General features: G+C 37.1%; 1 protein-coding gene across 5 annotated transcripts in view; it reads right to left on the bottom strand.

Moving 5' to 3' along the window:
• The window catches only part of ralyl.S (RALY RNA binding protein like S homeolog), a 376,246-nt gene that overhangs the window by 258,425 nt on the left and 91,061 nt on the right, over positions 1 to 26,760 (bottom strand). For 4 of the 5 annotated variants that reach the window (XM_041567934.1, XM_041567933.1, XM_041567932.1 and 1 more), the window contains one exon: positions 1,414 to 1,504. The exons of the other annotated variant lie outside the window; for it this stretch is intronic. The gene's annotated coding sequence lies outside the window, so the exon portion shown is untranslated. The remainder of the gene's footprint in view (positions 1 to 1,413; positions 1,505 to 26,760) is intronic. 5 annotated transcript variants of the gene reach the window in all.

Below are 26,760 nucleotides of genomic sequence, written 5' to 3'. Positions count from 1 at the left end.
CACAAATGTTGTTGCCACCAATTCGCTAAAATGCGAAGTTGCGTCCTGGGTGCCGAACGCTGGCGACTTTTTGCTAGCGATACTTCTTCAGTGCGAGCATTTCATAGCAAAGATTCGCTAGCGTTCGTTTATGCCTATCGAAAAGTCACTAGTGATCTTACTCTTAGGTCAATTTGAATAGGGCGAGTACATTTAAGTTGTATGGACGTCTTTATTAGAGATGTTGGTGCAAATGCTTGAAGTGGCCACTTTTTATTACAAATGTCCAAGGAACCTGAATGAAGAAAAAAGAGATCATATAATGCCCTACACATGAGCCCACCCTAAAATGAATGTTCCATGCCCCTCAAGTGTCTGGGGAAAAATGTTAAACCAAAAAAGTGTAATAGTTAGGACTTTTGCAGGCAATCCTGCTTAAAAAAGTAAATGTCGCCAGCGTTTTTACAACTTTAATGCATTTCTGGCAGACAGGATATGATGTAAGCGACATAAGATTGAGGAAGATGTTGCTTCATTTTAGCAGTTCCCCTGGTCTGAGGTGGTGAAGTCAACTCTGGCGAAAGTGGTAACGTTCAGTAAAATTCGCACTTTACTGAATTTGCAGAGTAACAATCGTTTGCAAGAGCATAAAGTCATCTGGCGATAGAGTGAAAACGAACGCTAGCGACGGTCCCGTTCACTAGCGAATTGTCGCCTACACCTGTTAGTGAATTGGCAATGTCCCTGGGGACGGGATTTCTGGTGAAATGTCGCAAGCGTTAGCCACTTCGCCCTTTAGTAAATCTGCCCCAATGCCTTGAATACCAACTGTCTCCATCACATTACATTTAGATGAACTACGTCTTTTAAGGGCAATGGCTAATAAGTTGAAAGTCAAATAAGGTGATTTTGAGAGTCTGCTCCCCACATTGTGCCATTGGCTTTAAAATACACCAACAACAAAATTGCCAAAGAAACCCACCACCTTACATTGCATATAAGAGCTAAGGTTTTTGTATGCTTCAATTATGTCAACATATATTCTTGGGATCTACTCTGAACTGTGCACTTTAAAGAACATATGGTTATTATCATGGAAGATTATCATATGTCATACAGTAATATGTATCTTCAGACTCAATCCAACCTACTGCCAAGTCATCTTCAACATCAGTACAGGATACTGTATCTGTCCAGGCTACCACCAGTTTCTCAATTTTGAATAGATTATATAGCACTGATTTATACAATAATTATTTAAAATTAATAAAACACAGTAACCAAAAACAAACAAATACGACTCTTTTTCACTTTTCTCACTAAACACACTTAAAATATGTATTTTGCATTTAAGCCACTGCTTGGAATGTTCTTTGATACCGTTATATTGCACATCATATCTCATAAAACATCATGAGCTTGTAATCAGCTTACCTTTCCTAATGCAAGTTAACTCGCCCCCTCAATCGCTCATCCAAATGTATTTCTAATGACTGTTTAAATTGTTCCTTTTTCAAATACGGGCCTGTAAAACAAATTATTGTAATTTTGTAGAACCAGTAATTTCAGCTATATATATAATAAAACCGATAAAAGACAGATCATGAAAATCAAAGAAAATGGAAAAGAAAATTACCAGTTAAACCTGTGTAAAATAAAGCAAGCATATCAGAATATGTGGAGTAATTAAGGTATAGCAGAACGTGATGCTCTTTACATTCTATAGGAATCTGGGTTAATAAGTAATATTTATTTTTGATACACACATATATCTAATATACTAATATGTATAATCAGTTGTCAACACACACTTCTATTTAGCTCACTAGTGAAAGAAGGACTGGGCATCCTTGAAGACTTATGTGGCTACCTCTATTGTACAGCAACACATGACAAAAGCTAAAACTGCAGGCATATTTTTAAGAGAGATGTTATTGATCTTTTTAGGGTGACATATTGGGGCACATTTACTAAGCTTGAGTGAAGGATTCGAATGATAAAAAATTCGAATTTTGAAGTATGTTTTTGGGAACTTTGACCATCGAATGGGTCAAATTCGATCACATTCGATCAAATCGAATGATTCGAACGATTTGAAGTAGAAATCGTTTGACTATTCGACTATTCGATAGTCGAAGTACTGTCTCTTTAAAAAATACTTAGACTACATACTTCGTCACTTTTAACCTACCGAGGTGTAATGTTAGCCTATGGGGACCTTCCCCAGCACTTTTCTAACAATTTTTTGATCGAATAAAAATCCTTCAATTGATCGCTTAAAATCGTTCGAATCCGTCAAAGCATTTGCGTTAAATTTAACTTCAAGGGTCGAATTCGAGGGTTTATAAACCCTCGAAATTCAACCCTTGATAAATGTGCCCCATTGTGTAAAAACAAGAATGTGCGTTGCAGTGCATTGCACGCTTTTACATATACAGGGAATGTGCTTAAAATTCCGGGTTGATTTATTAAAAAATGTTTACAAAAACAAACCCTACTAGCCCTGTCCATCTGTTCCACTTCCTGCCCACTAAATTATCTGGCTGTGTAGTGGAGCTGGCGGCAATCATTACACTGCACTGTAGGATAAGAACCAATCGGTAACTAGGCTGACCTGATAGGAAACTAAAACCTATCTTTGCTTGTGTGAATGTAGGCCTGTGATTAGCTATCACCATTTGAAACTCGGACAGGTACCATAGCAGATCTATAGGGAGCTCCAATAAAGGGGCCATTTTGAAAGATTATATACATTTTTATCCCAAAGTATAAGCAGTGCCATATATTATTCATTATTTTTTTACAATATTAGGCGGCTGTTTACCAATCCTATATGTCTCCTTTAAAATGGTGCTTCCTAACATATTTTCCAGTTGGACCTGGTCTGAAAGTCAGCATTGTTATGTAAGACTTAGGGGCAGATTCATTAAGGGTCGAATTTCGAAGTTAAAAATACTTCGAAATTCAACCCTCGAATTGAAATCCTTCGACCTCGAATATCGAAGTCGAAGGATTTAGCGCTAAACGTTCGTTCGATCGATCGAACGATTCGAAGGATTTTAATCCAACGATCGAAGGAAAATCCTTCGATCAAAAAAAGGTTAGCAAGCCTATGGGGACCTTCCCCATAGGCTAACATTGACTTCGGTAGGTTTTATCTGCCGAAGTAGGGGGTCGAAGTTTTTTTTAAAGGGAAAGTACTTCGACTATCGAATGGTCGAATGGTCGAATAGTCGAACGATTTTTCGTTCGATTCGTTCGATTTCGTTCGAATTCGAACGAATTTAACCAATTCGATGGTCGAAGTACCCAAAAAATACTTCGAAATTCGAATTTTTTTCATTCGAATCCTTCACTCGAGCTTAGTGAATCTGCCCCCTAGACAAATGTTTTCAATTTTAGAAGGATATGAGATTGTATTAAAGGTGATCAAGGTAATTTGCACCGTTTTTCAGCCCTGTCGGTGCAACTAATTGAACTGTGTGTTGCATGTCCAAAGAATTGCATATGCATGGGGCAAGTAAGTACCTGTATAATTTATAATGAGGTTAAGTAGTAAACTGGCGAATACATGGGGGCAGATTCACTAACGGGAGAATTTTCTCACCCCCTCGCACCACTTTGCGCTACGAATACGCTAATTCACTAAAATGAAGTTTTGTCACGGACGTCAAGTGCTGGCGACTTTTCGTAGCGTTACTTCGGCTCCGTTGGGGTCATTCTCATTTGTGGCAAGTTTATCTGCTCCTTGTTGCTTCTTTTTTGCCTCACACAAACCTCTGGGTGGTATGTATATCATTGCTATGTAAACTGAATTTCTGTGAACCTATTGTATGGTTCTGTGATTATACGGTTACTCAACGTAGGGGTAACCTTGGTTTATTGCACCTCTATAAGCATATTTTTGCTAAATATTTAACTGAATGGTGTGCCCTCTGTTTATATATTTTTTATTGATATATTCTTCTTTTCCCAGGATACTTTCTACTTTGCATTCAAATGAGGAGAGTCTCCTTACTCAAAATTGTTTTTAAAGAGAAGGTAAATGTAATTATAGCAGTGCTATGAATGTAACTGTAAACCAACACCAAAAAACCAAAGGATAAAAGATATTTAATATTTTAGCAGATGCTTTACACATTGAGAAGAACATTTATGTATTTTCTGTTTAGACCATACCAGTACCAGCAGATACAAAGGAATATGAACTGTTCAGAAAGAATTCTATTATAGGTCAAAAAAGAATAATGGATATTTTTTTGCATGTGGGCTATGCTGCATCTATTTCATATTTCTTGCAAGGGAACATGGAGATTTTTTTTCTCATGGATAATCTAACTCTAAAGAATTCTTTCATGTTCTTGCTTATGTTTTTAAGGCCACACAGAAAATGTACAATCATACTCCTCTGCACAAATCTTCTGCTAGAAATAAATTGCTGAAACTCTCTGTAGCTCAACACTTTGTAGCTAATATACCAGTTTAGAGATCAAATTATTGAGGGCATCATGTGACCCCCACACATACACAAAAACATTTTTTCTCTCTTCTCAAAAAAAGGCTGAAATTTCAGACATATCTACGTGGCCAGCATCGCTGTTCTACCTTGTTTTTATGCCTCTCAAAGTAATATTATATTCCCTCTTATGTCATATTTTGTGGAATATTAATTTTTCAGGATTAAAGGATAGAAGTATTACAACAGATAAATGAAATGGCTATTAGGAAGGGCTTTTACAAAATTATAAAACACGAGCCAATGTTTCATAGACAAGCTATGACAAGCTTGGTTACTGCTACAGGTCAGGGCTCTTGTGTGATTGCCCAGACTTGCATTCAGTTCCTATTAATTATCCACTTATCCTATTTCTGAAAATATTACATTATGGGTCACTTGTTGACTTGATACAATAATTTAATTCTGTTTCTATGGATTATTATTATTATTATTACAATATTAAACATTTAGCATATTGTAGTGATATTTTATTTATAACATAGGGAAATACTCTAAGGGGCCCATTTACTAAGGGTCGAAGTGAATTAGAGGTGAATTTTTCAAATTCAAAAAGTTCAAATTTCGAAGTAATTTTTGGGTACTTCGACCATCGAATAGGCCAAAATTTGATTTGAATTGAAAAAAACTTTGATTATTCGACCATTCAAAAATTTAATTACTGTCTCTTTAAAAAACGTTGACTTCGACACGTCGCCACCTTAGACCTGCCAAATTGCAATGTTAGCCTATGGGGACCTCCTAGAACCTATAGCCAGTATTTGGCTAAGTTTTTAGAAGTCGAAGGCTTTTTTTTTGAAAATTGTCCGATCGATTGATTAAATTATTCAATTGATCGATTAAATTTCTATTAGACTGAAAACTGCTAAATTTAATTTAAAAAAAAAACTTCGACTATCGAATTTCGAAGTTTTACCACTTCGAAATTCGACCCTTAGTAAATGTGCCCCTAAAAGTTAATACATTATATGTACATTTTTGTGAACATTAAGGGGGTTATTTACAAAAACTCAACTTTTTCTTACTTTATTAAAAAAAAATTAAACCAAACTCCCGAACCAAAATGCCCTTAGAATCGTGGGACTTTTTTGAATTTCGGCTGTGAAAACTCAAATGTATCGAGTTGTCTCCCAAAAAAATTGAATTTATCAGATTATTAAATGAAAACCAACGCAAACAGCCCAAAACTATAGAGAATCCTGAACAGAAAAAATATGTTCCAAAATGTGAAAAGGATCATCTGCCATTGACTTGATTTCTACAGGGTTTAGGGGGAGTATTTTGGGATTCGGATTTTTAACAGTTTCAGAGCATAATAAATCTTGAAAAATTCGATTTTTTTTTACCTCTAAAAATTCTGATTTTTGGCCCTTTAAAACTTGACCAGAAAAACTTGAAGCTTAATAAATAGGCCCCTAAAACTTAAAAGCATCAACACGGGAATGATATCTTTACAGTACAGTGGATACTGTATAGTATAATGGATACCGTATAGTATAGTAGATAGGATTGCCACCTAAAAAAGAAAAAAAAGACACCTAAAATATAATACCGGCCTGGATAATTAAGTAGAATGACGTTAATATGACAGATGGTCTATGAAGCAATGAGGGTAGATTGTAGGGGCGGATCTTAGGTGTGGGTTTTGGTTGCATCAAGTCAGAGAAGAGGTGAGATGCCTGCAATGGAGCCAACATGGGTGGATCTAAGCCTAACTGGGTTTTTCAGAAGGGGCCAAAATGAAATTACAAATCTACCTGTAAATATTTTGATGTTTCATTTGTAATACCGACCCAAGTATGGGTTTCACCGGCTAGACCAGTGCAATGGCGACCAGGTAGCAACCCTATGTACCCACTGCATGTAATTTATAAAGACAAAAAAATAACCAAGGAAGGAGATTTGGGACCATGTAAAAGATCAGTGCTATTATATAGGTCACAGAAACCTATGGTGACTTCTATGAGGAGCTGGCTGTTTTGGAATGTCCAATCTTTGTGCCTTAGGCAGAACTGAAGGTGTAACCCCATTACCTCATGGTCTACTTCATGGAGAAACTATACAGAAGCAAAATGCCCTTCAGTCATATCATGAATACCATCAGAGGGGGGATGCAAGACTCTTAGTTTTGCAATGTTATTCATGTGTTTAGCTAGATATTATAGGGGGGTATTTATTAAAACTTTTTCATCATTTTATTTAAAAAAAATATGTCAAAACTCATCACTGTTTATAAATTAAAAATATATATTTTCAAATATTCACTTTTTCTGAATTCCTGCTGCTCCCCCTACCATATAATGTCTGCTGCTGCCTCTAAATAAAAACTATTTCTGAGCTACCTAATCATTTTCCTTCTTAGGACAGAGAAAAGGATGTTACATCTATTCACATTTCTAACAGGTTTTCATTGCCTTGCATTTAGAAAATACACAAATATTTTTTTCAGTATAATTAAAAAAAATGCTCATACTTTGGATAAAAGTTCATCTCAGTTGAATATTTTACTAAATTGTGTATGATTTGTTGGAACTTTTTTACTGTTTTTCTAACCTTCAGAAAGTAGGACAGGCAAGTTTTATGGGGCTCGATTTTATCACCCATGAAAAAATTATCACTGGTTTTATTTCCCTTGATAAAATAGACTGGATTATCCTGCATCAGTTAATGCTATCATGCTTTCACCACAAGATCTCCCAAAAGATAAGAAGAAAAATTTGTATAAAATTAGGATTACAACTTTGACAGTCAATATTATACACAAAGTACACCATAACTCACTTTTTTAAATCATAATTATTCCAAAATTCTTGCTAATGTGAATTTAATTTTCAAAAATATCACGTTAAAACAGACAGTGTGGTTATTTTATAATTTTTATTAGTCAAATGATATATCAGTTTGCATAATTATAGTGCTGTCCAATATTTTGTTGGGCCATTTTCCCATTGGGCTGGATTTTAGGAAAGTGAATATGTCATAAAAAAAAAACCTTTGAGGTGCCCAAAGCCCTGCATTAGTATATACAACATCTTTACTGTATTTTAGTAACAGAACTTTAATTAACCAAACATATATAAAAGGTAACTAATTTATATTCAATATCAGACAAAGCTGGTGTAAATCTGACATTCCATTATTAATTATAAAGCTATTTATTAGTAAACGTTTGTACCCTTTCTGTACTGAGTCGTTTTGACATATCTATGCCATATGTTGACTATATTAAAGGGAAACCTGTTTCCTGAAACCAAAACAGATTTAACTAGTTGCACACATGTTAAGCAATCGTTCCTACAATTAGATTCCGATTAATTGACAAGCTTCAATTTAACTGAAGGTCTGAGCTATTTTAAAAAGCACAGTTTTGATATCTGACCTATGTACCTGTAGCCAATCTTCCCTTGATTACAAAAATTGTAAACATCCTGTGACTAATATAATTGGCTTTATGCATGCATAATAACTTCATTAAAACAACATACATGGAAATGCCTTAAATAAGATAAAGAGCTCTCATAGTTAATAAAAATATGGGTTGTTTTAGTTGAAAAAGGTGGAAATGCCCTATTTAAGCAAATTTAGAGACGCCTTGATTGTAACATCATGAGGTGCAATAAGATACACCACTTTTCAATAGGGATGTAGCGAACTGCCGATTTGGTGTTCGCGAACGCCGTTCGCGAACACCGGCAAAAAATGCGAACGTTCGCGAACAGTTCGCGAACTTCGAACACCCGCTAAAATCGTTCGATTCGAACGATCGAAGGATTTTAATCGTTCGATCGAACGATTTTCATTCGAATCGAACGATCGAAGCATTCGATCGAATGCTTTCCATTGGATCGAATGCTTACAATCGTTCGAACGAATGGAAATCGTTCGATTTTTAGCGGTCGAAGGAATTCGAATGGTCAAATGGTCGAACGATTTGTATTCGAATCGAACGCGAACTCAAAATGCGAACGTCGCGCGACGTTCGCGAACATTCGGCGGACGCGAACGGTCGAAGTTCGCCGGCGAACAGTTCGCTACATCCCTACTTTTCAATTTATATTTCAAAATACTAAGAAATATAGACTTTTTATTTCACTATTAGTGATGGATGAATTTATTCACCAGACGCAAATTCGTGGGCGAATTTCCGCATTTCACTGCCGGCGAATAAATTTGCGAAATTGCCACAAAAATTTGCCGGCGAATATTTGACGCCCAAGACAATTCTGACGCCAGCGACAACTCTGACGCTGGCGACAATTCTATTGACTTTAATGGGCGTCAGAATTGTTGCTGGTGTCAAAATTATTTTGATGCTGCGTCAAAATTAGCATTTCGCACATTTTTCGCCGTTCCGTGAAATTCGCAAATTTTTCACCAAAACAGGAGAAATTCGCCCATCACTATTCACTATACAATTTTAGTAAACTGTCAATAAATACAAAAAGTTGGTGATTTCTTAAATATAATTTACAGTTACTCATTTTCACTTGCAGATTAGAAGCCTTGGAATAGAATCAAATAAGCAAATACAGGTACAAAATATTCTGCCTTGGACTGAAATCTACAAACTAATGTACAAAGAGAGGCAAATATTTGTAAATTTTATTAAAATTGATGCAAGTGTCAATTCATCAGAATGTTTTCAACACTATTCTGTTTAATAGGGTGTTAACCGCTGATATAAATTTCAAGTGTTAATTAAAGATGCAGGTAAATTGCTGAAATGATTTGTTCCAGCATGGAAAAGAAATTGTTAAATGTTCAGTCTTTTGTTACTGAGCAATAAGCAAATGGCACAATGATGAGGATATTGTTTATGTTTTAGGTTCACAACTGCTTTGGCTTCCAATTAACTTCACATACTTATCAATGCAGTTGCCTATTTTTAATTCCTTTATATTTGTCCTCAAGAAGTGTCCTTTTGTAAGATTATACAGAATAACAATCATATTATTCCCATTACCATATTCATTGTTGTTTGATGTTCTGTTTGCTACAGAATGCATCAGAATGACTTCTACTGATTAACTGAATTGACTGGATGGATTATTTGAACACTCTTTAATGACAATGACAACTATATAACGGCTCTATTGTTTTTACAGTTCTAGGAGAAAGCAGCAACCTTCAGGATGTCATAGAGGACAGATAATCCGATTGCAATCTGAATGAGCAGAAAGATGCTTGGCAGTCTCCTTTGCATGTTTGAGATGCTTGTTTTCATCTGGAGGCCTATTTATCAACAGTCTCATTTTAGTGGTTTTGGAGGTTTGTGAAACCACGAATAAACTCACTTTATCTAAAACCATGAATGTCATTGAATTAATTTAAAGATCTGAATTTAAAAAGCACAAATGGAAAAAAAGATGAACAATCCAAACAGAAGAAAGGGATACCTCTAAAAACCTCCAAAAAATGTAGTTTTTTTAGACAATTCCTAGGGAAAAAAAGTCAGAAAACCTTGAAAGCCTGAATTATTTAAAAAAAAAAAAATATGTATTGGAGTTTTTCCTGGTTATTACACTTAGGGGCCCATTTACTAACAGTCGAATTGTGATTTATTTTTCCACTAATCACAAAAAAATTGTCGTTTTCCTACTTTTCTAAAAAGCTCTAAAAATTCAAGATTTATCAAGCAAAGAAACACAAAAGCCTTTTATGTCAATAGCTCAGAGCATTTTTCTTAAATTATGTTCATTTGCAAAGAAGACTACTAACATTTCAATTGGTAATCTTGGTAATCTTTCTCATGGAAAACTTTAAAGGGATCCTGTCATGGGAAAACATGTTTTTTTTCAAAACACATCAGTTAATAGTGCTACTCCAGCAGAATTCTGCACTGAGATCCATTTCTCAAAAGAACAAACAGATTTCTTTTTATATTCAATTTTGAAATCTGACATGGGGCTAGACATTTTGTCGATTTCCCAGCTGCCCCAAGTCATGTGACTTGTGCCTGCACTTTAGGAGAGAAATGCTTTCTGGCAGGCTGCTGTTTTATCTTCTCAATGTAACTGAATGTGTCTCAGTGGGACATGGGATTTTACTATTGAGTGTTGTTCTTAGATCTACCAGGCAGCTGTTATCTTGTGTTAGAGAGCTGCTATCTGGTTACCTTCCCATTGTTCTTTTGTTTTCGCTGCTGGGGGGAAAAAAGGGAGGGGGGTGATATCACTCTAACTTTCAGTACAGCAGTAAAGAGTGATTGAAGTTTATCAGGGCACAAGTCACATGACTTGGGGCAGCTGTGAAATTGACAACATTGAACATTGAAGTGTTGTGAGCACCATGGAATAAAGTTTGGGATTCACCCGTTTGTAGCAGACAAGGTATTGGCTTTCCATTTATTTTTGAACTATTAACTGATTCATTTTGAAAAAAAAATTTTTCCCCATGACAGTATCCCTTTAAGCATTACCCAAAGCCTTTTCTTCTTGAAAATATTAAGTGGAGCAATTTTGTTTAGGTTGGTATTGTGACATCTATATCTGTTGAGATGTAGTAAATTGGTATTGGGAGGTAGTGTTTCCCTGGGGTAAGTCTAGTGGGAGAGCAACTGTTAATCCTGTGTACAAAGTACAAACTGTCCAATGGCAGTTTATAAATCTGTATTAGTGTGTTTAATATTAGTGATGGCTGAATAAATTCACCTGGCAGGAATTTGCGGCGAATTTCCGCATTTCGTCCCCAGCGATTGTATTTAATACAGGCCCTGTTAAAACCAATCACATCTAGCAGGAAAACTAACTGTGATATTTGTATTTTTACATCTTAGCACATATTTTTAATAACAATACAAGATGGGGAGGGTACACAATAGTAGGCCTAAGTCCCATAAGTCCACAAATGTTCCCCGGATGATAAAAGAAAAAAATATAGTAGAAAGAAAAAAAAGAAAAAGACAGTAGAGAAAAATACCAGCACGCAAGACAATAAAAATGTAAAAACAGTGATGACATTAACTAACATGTTCAATCTTGACAATGATAGGGGATCCCCAGTAATACTGTCATTAGGGGGCTTTAATAAGTTTAAGGATAGGTGCTCCTAATTTCAATAAAAAACATCTAGAAAAGCATTTGTAATTTTAAATATATTCTATTACACATGTACAGGTTTGGCCATTAGTGATTATATTCACCAGGTGCAAATTCACGGCGAATTGGTGCGATTCGCCGCGGGCGAATAAATTCGCGAAACGGAGCGAAAATTTGCTGGCGTCAAAAAAAATGGACGCCGGCATATTTTCACCAAAAAAATGGACGACGGCGTCAAAAAAACGTTTCGTGTTTCGCGAATTTCTGCAAAATTCCCGAAATTCGCAATTTTTTTGGCGAAACGAAACTAAGCAAATTCGCCCATCACTACTGAACATACCTCCCAACATTTTGGAAGTAAAAAGAGGGACAAAACAGCAAATGTTTGTGTTAATTACCATGTTAATTTAACAAAATTTGGCAGGTTATGAAAGTTTGAAATTATTTCTCCTTATCTAAACTGTTTTTTTGTGTCTCAAAATTGTTACAAAGTATCTTATTTGCACCTGTTAGCTGTTCTGGGCTCTCTGCTAAAAGCAAATTAATTGAGAAACTTTGTTTCTTTTTCTGGCTGTTCAGTGCAGAGAAAATAGGGACTTTCCAGTACAAATGAGGGATAACAGGTTGAGCTGTCAAAAGAGGGACTGTCCCTCCAAAAAAGGGACAGTTGGGAGTTATGGGTTTGGCACCTGCTATCCAGAATGCTCAGGACCTGGGAACTTCCAGTTAAAGGGTCTTTCCTTAATCTGGTTTTCCATACCTTAAATCTACTAAAAAAATAACTTAAACATTTAAACATCTTAGTTGGGATCAAGTGAAAAGTATTGTTTTATTATTAAGGAAAAGAAAGTCATTGTAATTATTTGATTAGAATAGCAGGTTTCTAGATAAGAGATCCCATACCTGATTTTAATAAAATATAATTAATACATTTTAATGGGCACTGTAGTAACATATTGACATCGTCATCTGAGGCTTCAGCAGATTTTAAAGGGACAGCTTTACTTTTTATGGATAACACAATGGCCTGTTACACCTAGGGGCAGATGTATTAAGGGTCGAATATTGATGGTTAATTAAACCTCGATATTAGACTGGCGAATTAAAATCCTTCGACTTCGAATATGGAGGTCGAAGTATTTTGCGCAATTCGTTCGATTGAACATAGTGACATAGTTACATAGTTAAAATGGGTTGAAAAAAGACAAAGTCCATCAAGTTCAACCCCTCCAAATGAAAATCCAGCATCCATACACATACCCCTCCCTACTTTTAATTAAAATTCTATATACCCATACCTATACTAACTATAGAGTTTAGTATCACAATAGCCTTTGATATTATGTCTGTCCAAATAATCATCCAAGCCATTCTTAAAGGCATTAACTGAATCAGCCATCACAACATCACCCGGCAGTGCATTCCACAACCTCACTGTCCTGACTGTGAAGAACCCCCTACGTTGCTTCAAATGAAAGTTCTTTTCTTCTAGTCTAAAGGGGTGGCCTCTGGTACGGTGATCCACTTTATGGGTAAAAAGGTCCCCAGCTATTTGTCTATAATGTCCTCTAATGTACTTGTAAAGTGTAATCATGTCCCCTCCCAAGCGCCTTTTTTCCAGAGAAAACAACCCCAACCTTGACAGTCTACCCTCATAATTTAAGTCTTCCGTCCCTCTAACCAATTTAGTTGCACGTCTCTGCACTCTCTCCAGCTCATTTATATCCCTCTTAAGGACTGGAGTCCAAATCTGAACTGCATACTCCAGATGAGGCCTTACCAGGGACCTATAAAGAGGCATAATTATGTTTTCATCCCTTGCATTAATGCCCTTTTTTATGCATGACAGAACTTTATTTGCTTTAGTAGCCACAGAATGACACTGCCCAGAATTAGACAACGTGTTATCTACAAAGACCCCTAGATCCTTTTCATTTAAGGAAACTCCCAGAACACTGCCATTTAGTGTATAACTTGCATTTATATTATTTTTGCCAAAGTGCATAACATTGCATTTATCAACATTGAACCTCATTTTCCAGTCTGCTGCCCAGTTTTCCAGTTTAGACAAATCACTTTGCAAAGTGGCAGCATCCTGCATGGAACCTATAGTTCTGCACAATTTAGTATTATCTGCAAAAATAGAAACAGTACTTTCAATGCCCACCTCCAGGTCATTAATAAACAAGTTGAAAAGCAAGGGACCTAGTACAGAGCCCTGCGGTACTCCACTAACAACACTGGTCCAATTAGAAAATGTTCCATTTACCACCACTCTTTGTAGTCTATCTTTTAGCCAGTTCTCTATCCAGGTACAAATACTATGTTCCAGGCCAACATTCCTTAATTTAACCAGTAACCTTTTGTGTGGCACTGTATCAAATGCTTTAGCAAAGTCTAAGTAAATCACATCCACTGCCATCCCAGAATCGAGGTCTCTACTTACATTCTCGTAAAAAGAAATTAAGTTAGTCTGGCAAGATCTATTACGCATAAAACCATGCTGGCACAAACTCATAGTATTATGATTTGCTATGAAGTCCAGTATCTTATCCTTTATTAACCCTTCGAAAAGCTTTCCTACCACTGACGTCAGACTAACTGGCCTATAGTTTTGAGGCTGAGAACGGGATCCTTTTTTGAATAGAGGCACCACATTAGCAATTCGCTAGTCTCTCGGCACTATGCCAGATCTCAATGAACTATCAAAGGAATAATCGTTCGATCGACTACATATCACAATTTTCTTCTTTTTATGACATTTTCTCTCCATTTTTAACTTATAGTTGAGATCTATTCCAAACAATCTTTCTATCGCTTCAATAGGTAAAGAATTCTCATGTTTCTTTTCTTTTAAAGTTTATGGGTACCTTTTGCAATCCTCAAGAAATTTCAGAGAAAAATGATGAAAGCAAAAAAGTTATATCATAAGAAGGTCATATCAAGAAGAATTGTCTAATTCTGATAAATCTACCCTTAACTATAAGCACTCTATGGGGGTTATTTATCAAAGTCCGAATTTATCTCAATATTTTCTGAAAAAAACTCCGACCAAATCCACACCGGTTTTTTGGGCTTATTTATTAATACACTTTCCCGAAAATTTTGTTTGCGGGGAAAAACCCGAAAACTTTTGCCCGAAAACCTCAGGGTATTGTCAAAATCATCAAAAAATCATTGGGACTTCTCCCATTGACTTATATGTAACCTCAACAAGTCTGAGATGCTGGATTTTCAGATTCGGACTTTCCAATCCTCGGGTTTAATAAATTCCGAAAAATACGTGATTTTTTTAAAAGTCACAAATTTTTCGTGATTTTTGCATTTGGAGTTTAGTAATTAACCTCCTTATAGTTACCAAGCCTATGACAGGCTATGAGAAGAACTACTCTGTAAGGGTAAGGCCACACTGGGCGTTTTGGGGAGATTTGGTCGCCTGGCGACTAATCGCCTCGTATTTGCGGCTACTAATCTCCCCAAACCCCTTCCCTCACTCTGCGCCGGCTAAAATGAAAAAAAAAAACTCCAGCGATAATCACACACGGCGGTTCGTTTTCCAAAGTCGCCCGAAGTTTTCAGAGTTTGGGAAGGTGTTTGGGGAGATTGGTCGCCGCAAAGACAAGGCGAATAGTCGCCAGGCGACCAAATCTCCCCAAAACGCCCAGTGTGGTCTTACCCTAACAGAGTTTGAAAATGCTATTTTGTGTGTGTTAGGGCTCTTACACATGAGCGTTCCGACCTGCGCTCCCCTGCGTTCCGTTTTTTGGCGTTCAGCCGCAGGGGAGCGCAGGAATAGACGCAAGTCATTATTTGAAATGGGGCTGTACTCACTCAGACGCGTGAAGGCGCCGAACGCAGGTTCAGACGCAACATGCTGCATTTTTCCTGCGTTCGGCGCCTACACGCGCCTGAGTGAGTACAGACCCATTTCAAACGCCAAAAAACGGAACGCAGGGGAGCGCAGGTCGGAACGCTCATCTGTAAGAGCCCTTATGCATCTTAGTGGGTTGATTTAGTCATTCTATAAATAAGAAACCTATTTGCATGAATCATTATATGGAACATAGCTAGAGTGGATGCTCACTTTCCCCTAACAGCAAAGTGCATCTAATCCTATAAATACTTAAACATACAGTGGTTTCTAAGCATTGATTAAAAGATGGAACGCATGCTGTGCTTCTGCACATTGTAAAAGCCAGTATTTTCTTAATTACTCTTTCTTATCTACTAATGTAGCTATAATTGCTTCCCTGCAGTGAAAACAGTGACGCATTGTCTCACAGTCTAGCACTGTTTACTTGAAAAAGCCTTAATGATCTGTTAATTAGGTCGTAATTGTTTTGCCATATATAACAATAGTTTGCAACTGCTGAAGTGTGCCCGAATTATCTTTATTTTTAACCTTGCTACTTGGGAATGCTTCCCAAAATGCCTCTACACCCCTTTCTCTGAGGTAACATGATTTTCATTTCAATAGTCTTCAGCATTATGTGAATTATTCAAATTATATCTATTATACATTACTTAAAAATCTGATGTCTTTCCATCTTCCATATAGGACATTAGAAACTGTGCTATAGGCTACTGACCGGGGACAATTTAAAGGAACATTAACACCAAAAAAAATCAAAGAGGCTTAAAGGGATACTGTCATGGGAAAAAAATTTTTTCAAAATGAATCAGTTAATAGTGCTGCTCCAGCAGAATTCTGCACTGAAATCCATTTCTCAAAAGAGCAAACAGATTTTTTTTTATATTCAATTTTGAAATCTGACATGGGGCTAGACATATTGTCAATTTCCCAGCTGCCCCAAGTCATGTGACTTGTGCTCTGATAAACTTCAATCACTCTTTACTGCTGTACTGCAAGTTAGAGTGATATCACCCCCTCCCTTTTTCCCCCCAGCAGCCAAACAAAAGAACAATGGGAAGGTAACCAGATAGCAGCTCCCTAACACATGATAACAGCTGCCTGGTAGATCTAAGAACAGCACTCAATAGTAACAACCCATGTCCCACTGAGACACATTCAGTTACATTGAGAAAGAAAAACAGCAGCCTGCCAGAAAGCATTTCTCTCCTAAAGTGCAGGCACAAGTCACATGACCAGGGGCAGCTGGGAAATTGACAATATGTCTAGCCCCATGTCAGATTTCAAAATTGAATATAAAAAAATCTGTTTGCTCTTTTGAGAAATGAATTTCAGTGCAGAATTCTGCTGGAGCAGCACTATTAACTGATGCGTTTTGAAAAAAATGTTTTTCCCATGACAGTATCCCTTTAAAGAAGTGACAATATAATGTAGTGTTGTCCTCCACTCATAAAACTGGTGTGTTTGCTATAGACACACAACTATAGTTTATATATAAACAAGCTGCTGTGTAGCCACGGGGCAGCCATTCAAGCACAGGATGTACAGTAGATAACAGATACGTTCTGAAAAATCCCATTGTATACTACAGAGCTCTTTTATCTGTTGTGTATCTTGTGCCTTTTCTCCTTTTTCAGCTTTGAATGGCTGCCCCCATGGCTACACAGCAGCTTATTTATATAAACTATAGTTGTGTTTCTGAATCAAAACCACCAGTTTTACCGGTGCAGGGCAACATTACATAATATTTTCATTACTTTAAAACACTTTCATTTGTTGGTGTTACTGTTCATTAAAGGAGAACTAAAGTTAAACTAAAGAAGTAGGCTAGAAATGCTGTTCACAGAGCCGGGCCAAGCCAGCCAGGTTGCCTAGGATGCCAACTTGCCCCGCAAACCCATGCCTGTGTGGACATGCGCTCACATGTGCGGTTACGCAACGGGGGGTTTGTCAGGAGCGCCGTCAACCGCTTGGAGTGGAGGCACAAAGGGTAGGCAGAAAGAGGAGGTATGTTCTCAGCACCCCTACAGCATTGCACCCCAGGCCTGTGCCTCTTATGCGTACCCCTAGTTCTGACCCTGGTAGTGCATTATGTTTTGGCCTTCTTCTTACCAGTCCAAGGCAACCACAGCCCTTTAGCAGTAAAGATATGTGTCTCCAAAGATGCCCCAGTAGCTCCCCATCTTCTTTTCTGCTGATTCACTGCACATGCTTTGTGCTGCTGTCACTAACTGAGTGTAGGTACTGACTCAAAATATACAGTACACGGGGAGGCCCATTTATCAAAGGTCAAACTTCGAATTCATGTAAAAAAAATTTTAAATTCAAATATGGTTCCAAATCATAACTGAATCGCATTTGATTCATATTCAATTTGTACAAATCAAGTATTTATCCCGAATGTCAGGAAGGCTATTAACATCTCCAAATGGCTCAACAGACCTCTGCTATTGACTTGTAAATTAATTTGTCAGGTTTTAGGTAACAATTACTTGAATTAGGGCTGTTTCTATGGTTGAGGTGTGATAAATCTCAAATTCAAATTTACATTCAAATAGAGGGATTAAAATTCGGATGTGTGAATTTTGACACTCAAATATTCTAATTCAAATTCCAATTTATTATTCGATCCTTGATAAATCTGCCCCATAGAATATAAATGTCACAATACAGTCATATGAAAAAGTTACAGGAACAGGAACATCTGAGTTCTAGGGTTTTTTCTGAACAAAGATTTTTAGTGAAGAAGTATTCAGTTGTATGAAATTAAATTCAAATGTGAAAAACTGGCTGTGCAAAAATTTGGGTACCCTTGTAATTTTGCTGATTTGAATGCATGTAACTGTTCAATACTGATTACTGGCAAAACCAAATTGGTTGGATTAGCTCGTTAAACCTTGAACTTCATAGGCAGGTGTGTCCAATCATGAAAAAGGGTATTTAAGGTGGCCAATTGCAAGTTGTGCTTCTGTTTGGCTCTCCTCCTGTGACAGCACGGGATCCTCAAAGCAACTCTCAAAAGATCTGAAAACAAAGATTGTTCCGTATCATGGTTTAGGGTAAGGCTACAAAAAGCTATCTCAGAGGTTTAAACTGTCAGTTTCAACTGTAAGGAATGTAATCAGGAAATGGAAGGCCACACGCACAGTTGCTGTAAAACCCAGGTCTGGCAGGCTAAGAAAAATACAGGAACGGCATATGCGGAAGATTGTGAGTGGTTACAGACAACCCAAAGATCACCTCCAAATACCCGCAAGAACATTTTGCTGCAGATGGTGTATCTGTACATCGTTCTACAATTCAGCACAATTTGCACAAAGAACATCTGTATGGCAGGGTGATGAGAAAGAAGCCCTTTCTGCACTCACCCCACAAACAGAGTCGCTTGTCGTATGCAAAAGCTCAAAAGACACTGTCATTTTGGAACAAAGTGCTTTGAACTGATGAGACAAAATTGAGTTATTTGATCATAACAAAAAGAACTTTGCATGGCAGAAGAAGAACATCGCATTCCAAGAAAAACACCTGCTACCTACTTTCAAATTTGCTGGAGGTTCCATCATGCTGTGGGGCTGTGTGGCTAGTTCAGGGACTGGGGCCCTTGTTAAAGTCGAGGGTCGGACGAATTCAACCCAATATCAACGATTTCTTCAGGATAATGTTCAAGCATCAGTCACAAAGTTGAAGTTACGCAGGGGTTGGATATTCCAACAAGACAATGACCCTAAACACACTTCGAAATCTAAAAAGGCAATATTCTTGAATATTATGGAATATCTATGGGATGATTTGAAGCATGCTCGGCAGCCATCAAACTTAACTGAACTGGAGAAATTTTGTATGGATTAAGTCTATGTTTAAGTATAGAACCAGCCTATGATTAAGTGTTTGTGAAAATGAAATGAATACAGCTTCCTTGCTTGAAAAAATAAAATATCAACTTGCTTTTTACATGTCTGTTGGGAAGCTTGATGAATCCGCTCCCTTAGCTGAAGGCTCAGGACAGTGCACCTGGGATTCTTCCCTCTTATAGTGAGTTATTTGACTTTTATTTGACTTTCACTTGGAGCCCCTCTTTGCATTTTACGTTCCCAGTTTATAATTCTGTATGGTATTTTTTTTACAAAAACATATTCTAGCAACAATACTCGATTTATTTTTAAGGGGAACTCGTAAATATTTTCTGATATTATTTGTTTTTATGTAGCAAAAGTGTTAACCCTACTTCTTATTGCTCAAAAATATTTCAGGAACAGTGCATGAATGCCTTTTTGACCTTGGTCCATGGTATGGTTACATGTATCTGTACAGGTTCAGTGTTTAGTATAGCTTAATGTGATTAATTTATTACTCCCCCCTGTGTAGCTACAGGCATTTGGAGTAGGAGACAGAGGAGAGGAGATACAGTAGCATACAGCGATGTTTTACTACTAATAATACTAACAAATTGGAGAGCTCTAAGGGCCCACTTCTAAGAGAGTTTGGATTCTGGATACAGGAGGTGTGTGAAGATTACTAGAGAACAGTCCTGTTGTGGTGTATGTATTTTTGGAGTGAGAACTGTACCTACAAGACTGCTCAGACTTCTATTTACAGTTGACCATTTAGAGCTGGCCAAGAAGGCATGTTATATGCTTCTAAAATGTGTCATAAACATTGCACTTAAAAAGTATTCAACCAATGTGCAAAGCTTAAGTTAAGTCTGGTCTGGACAGAGAATATTTCCACTAAACTCACACTGAAGATTCTTTAATTGGCACCCAAAACAATAAAGCATATAGATGCAGAGCCCAGGAGTTCTACCTGGAAGACAGTTTGCTGTTGTATCTGAAATATGTATAATTTGTTCTGCAACTATAAACTTGCCCAATGTTTTTCCTTTTGTGATACCTATCCTAATTACCATGCTTTAAACATTAGTATGTTTTCCATAGTCACAAGCTATGTTTTTTTATTTTTTCTATTTTGAGGCTTCCACCTGGGTCTTACTATATTTTATACATACTGTATATGTGTGCATAAATATACACACATATTACACACAAGACAAAAGTACAGTAATCACTTAATACTTTAAACCAAAGATTCAAGAAGAGGAACCCACGGGAAGAAAAAAAAATAATAATTCCCAATATTCTTTAAAAAGGGGAATGAATCTTTTAGAATGGTAATTTAGTATGAAAAAATAAAATTTGAGAACTCCATAAGAGAGAAACCCAGCAGAACATAACCGTATTTATTCCAAATCCAGTAAAATGGTTTTTCGCTGCAGAGAGGCACGCACAGAAATCTGAAGCAGAGGAATAGCTAACATTTTCCCAATTTAACACACAGAGAGATATATTAGACAGCAACTCAGTGCTTTTAAAAGACTGCAAGAAATGATTCATTCCAGCAACTTTAATAAATGAAAATCACTAGGTGCCTAGTATCAGATGTGGCCTAAAAGAAGAATAGACCCCTTTTGTTCTGCCTAAGGAATCTGTTCATTTTATAAATATAAAATGTTTGTAAATATTTGTAGAATTCAGAAAATTATTTTACTTTTAAAAAAAATCTATATCAGAATTAGAATGAGATGCTTTAGCAAAGAAAGATTTTAAAGTAAAGAATTACTGAAAAAGAAACTATTTCTCAGATGAAAAGAGATATACTGTAAATATATTGGCTGATTGAGTTACCATTATTATGCTTTATTCTCTCAGGCTAATAACAGGGGGCATTGCTCCAGTTCTAGTAACCTAACTACATAGTACTACTGTGCACTCCCGGGTATGTTGATCTACAGTATCCCCTGCTAAAGCTGTTGAAGGTATCATGTCAACAGATGTTCATAAACCACAGCAACTTTACCATGATCAGTTGTAACAGCTGGTAAGGGACAGGAGCACAGAGGTACATTAAGAACATGTTAAAAGGGGACACACAGTATTTTTAAAACTCTCATCGTGTAGGCAGTTATTGGCAGTTATAAATAATAATAATAACACCCATTATCCAGAAAGCTCATTTCCCAGTTTGCTGCCCAGTTTTCCGACTTGGACAAATCTCTCTGCAAAGTGGCAGCATCCTGCATGGAACCTATAGTTCTGCACGATTTAGTATCATCTGCAAAAATAGAAACAGTACTTTCAATGCCCACCTCCAGGTCATTAATAAACAAGTTGAAAAGCAAGGGACCTAGTACAGAGCCCTGCGGTACTCCACTAACAACACTGGTCCAATTAGAAAATGTTCCATTTACCACCACTCTTTGTAGTCTATCATTTTACCTGACAAACTTTGTGCATTTGCCAACATACAGCAGAGGTAACTTAGTGGAGAATTACATTTTAAGTTAGTATTTGCTATGTTTTGGGTAGCAGAGGATGAGTAGAGTATAACAGTGCTTTATTAGCAGAGACTCATGCAGACATTACACAACAGTAACTTTCACTTTCACTTTTAAGCTGTCAGGAAGTATGCACAGTATAAGTGTGGGCACAGTGACATCTACAGGCCATTTGTATAAACACCACAGTATTAGTCTGTTTTCCTTGTAACAGAGGGACCTCCTTAGCTGGTAAACCCTACCTAACACTCATTCAGAGATGTGGGTGGCCACACAGGGAAAATATGAATATAATTTCCCTGTCAGGTCCAACTATCTGTTCATTGGACACCAATAAAATTATGATTGTTTAGTGCTGACTACTGCCAGCTCAACAACAGAGTCTAAGAAAAGCCAGAAGAGAAAAAGCTGAATGTTGGTATTATGCTACAGCAATAACAAGTTCTTGAAACAATTTGTCCCCACCTGCTTTGTTAATAAATGTTAAATAAATGCCTTATTTTAATCTATAGGTTACTATCCACCACTCATCGCAAAATAACAGAAATAATGTAGTGTACAATAAAACAAGAAAGATAATATACAGTATTTGCCAGAGCCAGCAATTCATATTAACGTTCTGCACTTGTAATTTACACCTCGATTATGCACAATTTACATTTAAGCAACTGCACCACAATTCTTGTCAAAGTCGGACAGGACCTTGAATTATAATAATCAATAAGGAGAATACACACAGGCATTTTGCATTAAGGATTTGCATTTCCTGATAAATTCTTTTTGCTTTTGGCACTAATGCCTTGAGTGTTCAAGCTGAACATTATAAATACTTGAAATCAGATTACCTATAAAAATATCAGTTAATATTAGTTAGAGATGCACAAGCATTAAACACACAGGAAAAGCTGTCAGAGATATAATTGTGCATCTAACATGGTTTTTACTGATGTTAACAGATAGGTTGGCTAATGAGTAAGAAGAAATACTCAGAAAGGAAAAGCATGTATTCTCCTGTGATATGCTTTTACCGCCTATATATCATCTGTATATTGGGCACTGGATTCTAGAAATCAGCACTTATAATGTGCATCTTTTTTTTTGCAAATTATTTCCTATCCACCTACACTATGGAAACAATTGCCAGTGACTGCATGAAATGAAAGTGCTCTACATTTACATATTATGATCATTCTGCGCTTAGGAGAATTTGGAACCATTTGTAGGTTATAAATATGTATCTAATGCAATAAAAAAAACAAACTTCTGCCTCAAAGAGAAGATTTGTGCATGAGCAGTATACAGATAAATAGTAGGGGTCATTAGGAACGCATTTGTGCATAGGGGTGGTCTAAAATAGGTGCAATGGAGAATACATATTGAAGCAATTCATTAAGGTACTTGTGTCCAATCACACTCCTGTACTTCCACCTGCTTGCCAGTGTGTCCATCCTGCCTCTTTTGAAGAAAACTGCCCAATTGCTCCTATTGATGCTGGGTAATACAGGAGCTACTGCCCTTCCAGACCAGGCGGTACCTTCAAGGTGCCCACAGCAAGCTGCGCCAACAGGTGCACAACAACTATGCCCAGGGAATAGAATGCAAATGTTGTCCTGTGTGAGCAATCTGAAAGTGAAACAACCCCCACTCTGAAAATTCTAGATGAAATAAATCTGATTTGGAGCAAAACAGAAAAATTATGCATTATGGGTAAAAAAATGGTGGTTTGAATCCAAAATTGCATTTATCATACTTGAATCAGTAAATAATTACTAATATGTAAGTTTGCTGTTCTATGATTTGCTCTCTAACTTTGTTAGATGCTCAGGGACACAGCACCAGGGCTATACCAGCACCTGGGAGTTGATTCTAAGAGAGCTTGGTTGAGTTTCAGGTTAGTTCAGGCTTAATGAAGTCATTTGCACATGGATAGGAAACTGGCTACAGGATCGGGTAAAGAGGGTGGTTGTTAATGGGACATTCTCTTCTTGGAGTAAGGTTCTTAGTGGGGTTCCTCAGGGCTCGGTATTGGGTCCACTTTTATTTAACTTGTTCATTAATGACTTAGGGGAGGGTATTGTAAGTCATGTATCAGTGTTTGCAGATGACACAAAACTATTCAGCTCAATTAATTCCATCCAGGATGTGGCATCCTTGCAACATGATCTTGACAAACTGGCAATCTGGGCAGCTAAGTGGCAAATGAGATTCAATGTTGATAAATGTAAAGTCATGCACCTGGGATGTAAAAATATCCAAGCCACTTATACCCTTAATGGGACTGCACTAGGCAAATCCATTATGGAAAAGGACCTTGGATTCCTTGTAGATGATAAACTTGGCTGTAACAAGCAATGCCAGTCAGCAGCATCAAGGGCAAATAAGGTCTTGAGCTGTATTAAAAGGGGCATTGATTCACGGCAGGAATTCTTCCACTTTATAAAGCACTGGTAAGGCCCCATCTAGAATATGCCTACAGTTTTGGTCTCCATCACTCAAACAGGACATTATTGTATTGGAGAGGGTGCAGAGAAGGGCAACTAAGCTGGTAAAAGGTATGGAATATCTTAGCTATGAGGAAAGACTGGCCAAATTGGGGATGTTCACACTGGAGAAGAGGCGCTTAAGGGGTGATATGATAACTATGTATAAATATATAAGGGGATCATATAATAATCTCTCTAATGCTTTATTTACCAGTAAATCTTTCCAGCTGACATAAGGTCACCCATTCCGATTAGAAGAAAAGAGGTTCCGCCTAAATATTCGGAAGGGGCTTTTTACAGTGAGATCTGTGAAGATGTGGAATTCTCTCCCTGAATCAGTTGTACAGGCTGATACATTAGATAGCTTTAAAAAGTGGTTGGATGGCTTTTTAGCAAGTGAGGGAATACAGGGTTATGGGAGATAGCTCATAGCACAAGTTGATCCAGGGACTAGTGCGATTTTGGAGTCAGGAAGGATTTTTTTCCCCCTCTGAGGTAAATTGGAGAGGCTTCAGATGGGGTTTTGCCTTCCTCTGGATCAACTGGCAGTTAGGCAGGTTAAAAAAAGTTAAAAGGTTGAACTTGATGGACCTGTGTCTTTTTTCAACCTAACTTACTATGTTACTATGATTTGCTGCTTGATCTGTCTTTGATGTTGGTGTTGAAAGAGTAGTGGAACCATTCAGCTTGGCAAATCTCAACTGCCAAACCATTACCAATTTAGGCCAGTTATTTTAATATAAATGCTTTGTACAAAATATATTGCATAACTGTAATATCTATGTAATGTTTATGAATATGACTGTTGATTACTGGTTCTGTCGCCTGGAACAATGTTGCATAATCCAGCTGATTAACAGACCCGGAGGAGAACATACTCGTCTGAAGTGTCAGAACCAGGACAAGAGTGCAAAAAGGGAAAATTGCCTTTAATTACAATCATCTTTACAAATAAGTTTAAATATGTTGAGGGCATTATAGACAGATAGCGGGAGATCTTTTTTTCTTATAAAATGGACCACTGCACCAGAGGCCACCACTTTAGGAATAGAACTTTCATTTGAAGCAGTGTATGTAGTTCTTCACATTCAGGACAGTGAGGTTGTGGAATGCACTGCCGGGTGATGTTGTGATGGCTGATTGTGTTAATGACTTTAAGAATGGCTTGGATGATTTCTTGGACAGACATAATATCAAAGGCTATTGTGATACTAAGCTCTATAGTAAGTGTTTGAGTATATATAGTTTATGTGAGTGTATGGAGGAGTCAGTGTGAGTGTGTGTATGTATGGATACTGGGTTTCATTTGGAAGGGTTGAACTTGATAGACTTTGGTCTTTTTTTCAACTCAACTTAACTATGTTACTATGTAAGGAATTGCCACATAGGAGTGCCGGTTGTATATTTTACTTCATGGTCCAGTGGAGAACTGGACACTGAACAGACTAGAGCAATCTGGAAATAAACATTAATGGTAATGAAAGCAGTAATGAAGTCTGTTAGCTATGTTAGTTAGATGGATTAATTAGGTACCTTGTAACAAGATATGATTAGTTGATCATCTACTTTAGCAAGTAGCAAACTGCAATGAACCTGCTAAGTGTGTAAATTACTTTGCATCAACATACCTCCTGCATTATTATTATTATTATTATTAGCCTATTCAGGGAGTGTGGATCTGGAACATTGACTGATATTAAATCTGCTGTCGGGAAATATATATGTAATTTTTTAATGAATAATCTTTGCATTTTGGCAACAAAAAAGTGTAAAATAGTCTGTATTCTGTCAAGAAAAAAGGTAACTGGATATGGGCCTCTAGTAATTTCTAGCTGAATTAGAGGTAGATGATATAAATAAAAACCAGATCATTCTTACACTGGGCCCCATACAACTGCCATTTTTTGGTCAACTGTGTTACACTGATCAGTGCAAAATATTAAGTTTCAAGGCCCTATAAATGACCAAGCTCCCAACATTTGTTCTAACTGTACTCCCTCAATGGCTGCACAGTAGTGATGGGCGAATTTGCGCCGTTTCGTTTCGCCGAAAAATTTGCGTAATTCGCGAAACGGCAAAAAAATCCCGAAACGGCCCGTTTTTTTTACGCCGTTTTTCCGAATTTTCGCAGGCGTTTCGCGAATTTATTCGCTGGCGGCAAATCGTGCAAATTCGCCGCAAATTTGCGGCTGTCGAATAAATTCGCCCATCACTACTGCACAGCATACAACCACAACCTATTTTCCCTGAACTGCAGTACAGAATGAACAGTCTATATCAGAAATATCAAATCTGTTTTATCTGTTATTCTTTTAGAAAAAAAATTCAAAGAGGTAAATTAATACAATGAATTTGATTGGCGGTATCAATGTTAGTTGAAAGTCAATAAACAGCAAAATTCTGGTCATTGCGTTACTGCCTTTACACCGATTAGCGTCAGAAAGCTGCTGCATATTTCACTCGGCTGACACATTGCCATACAGGTATTCTGTTTCATCTTCTCTTTTGAGAGACAGAGCTGAGCTAAAGGTCAGGGATGCAGA

The sequence above is a fragment of the Xenopus laevis genome, chromosome 6S (genome assembly GCF_017654675.1).
Source record: "Xenopus laevis strain J_2021 chromosome 6S, Xenopus_laevis_v10.1, whole genome shotgun sequence".
NCBI classification, from domain to species: Eukaryota; Metazoa; Chordata; class Amphibia; order Anura; family Pipidae; genus Xenopus; species Xenopus laevis.
This window is presented reverse-complemented; position numbering and strand designations above follow the sequence as displayed.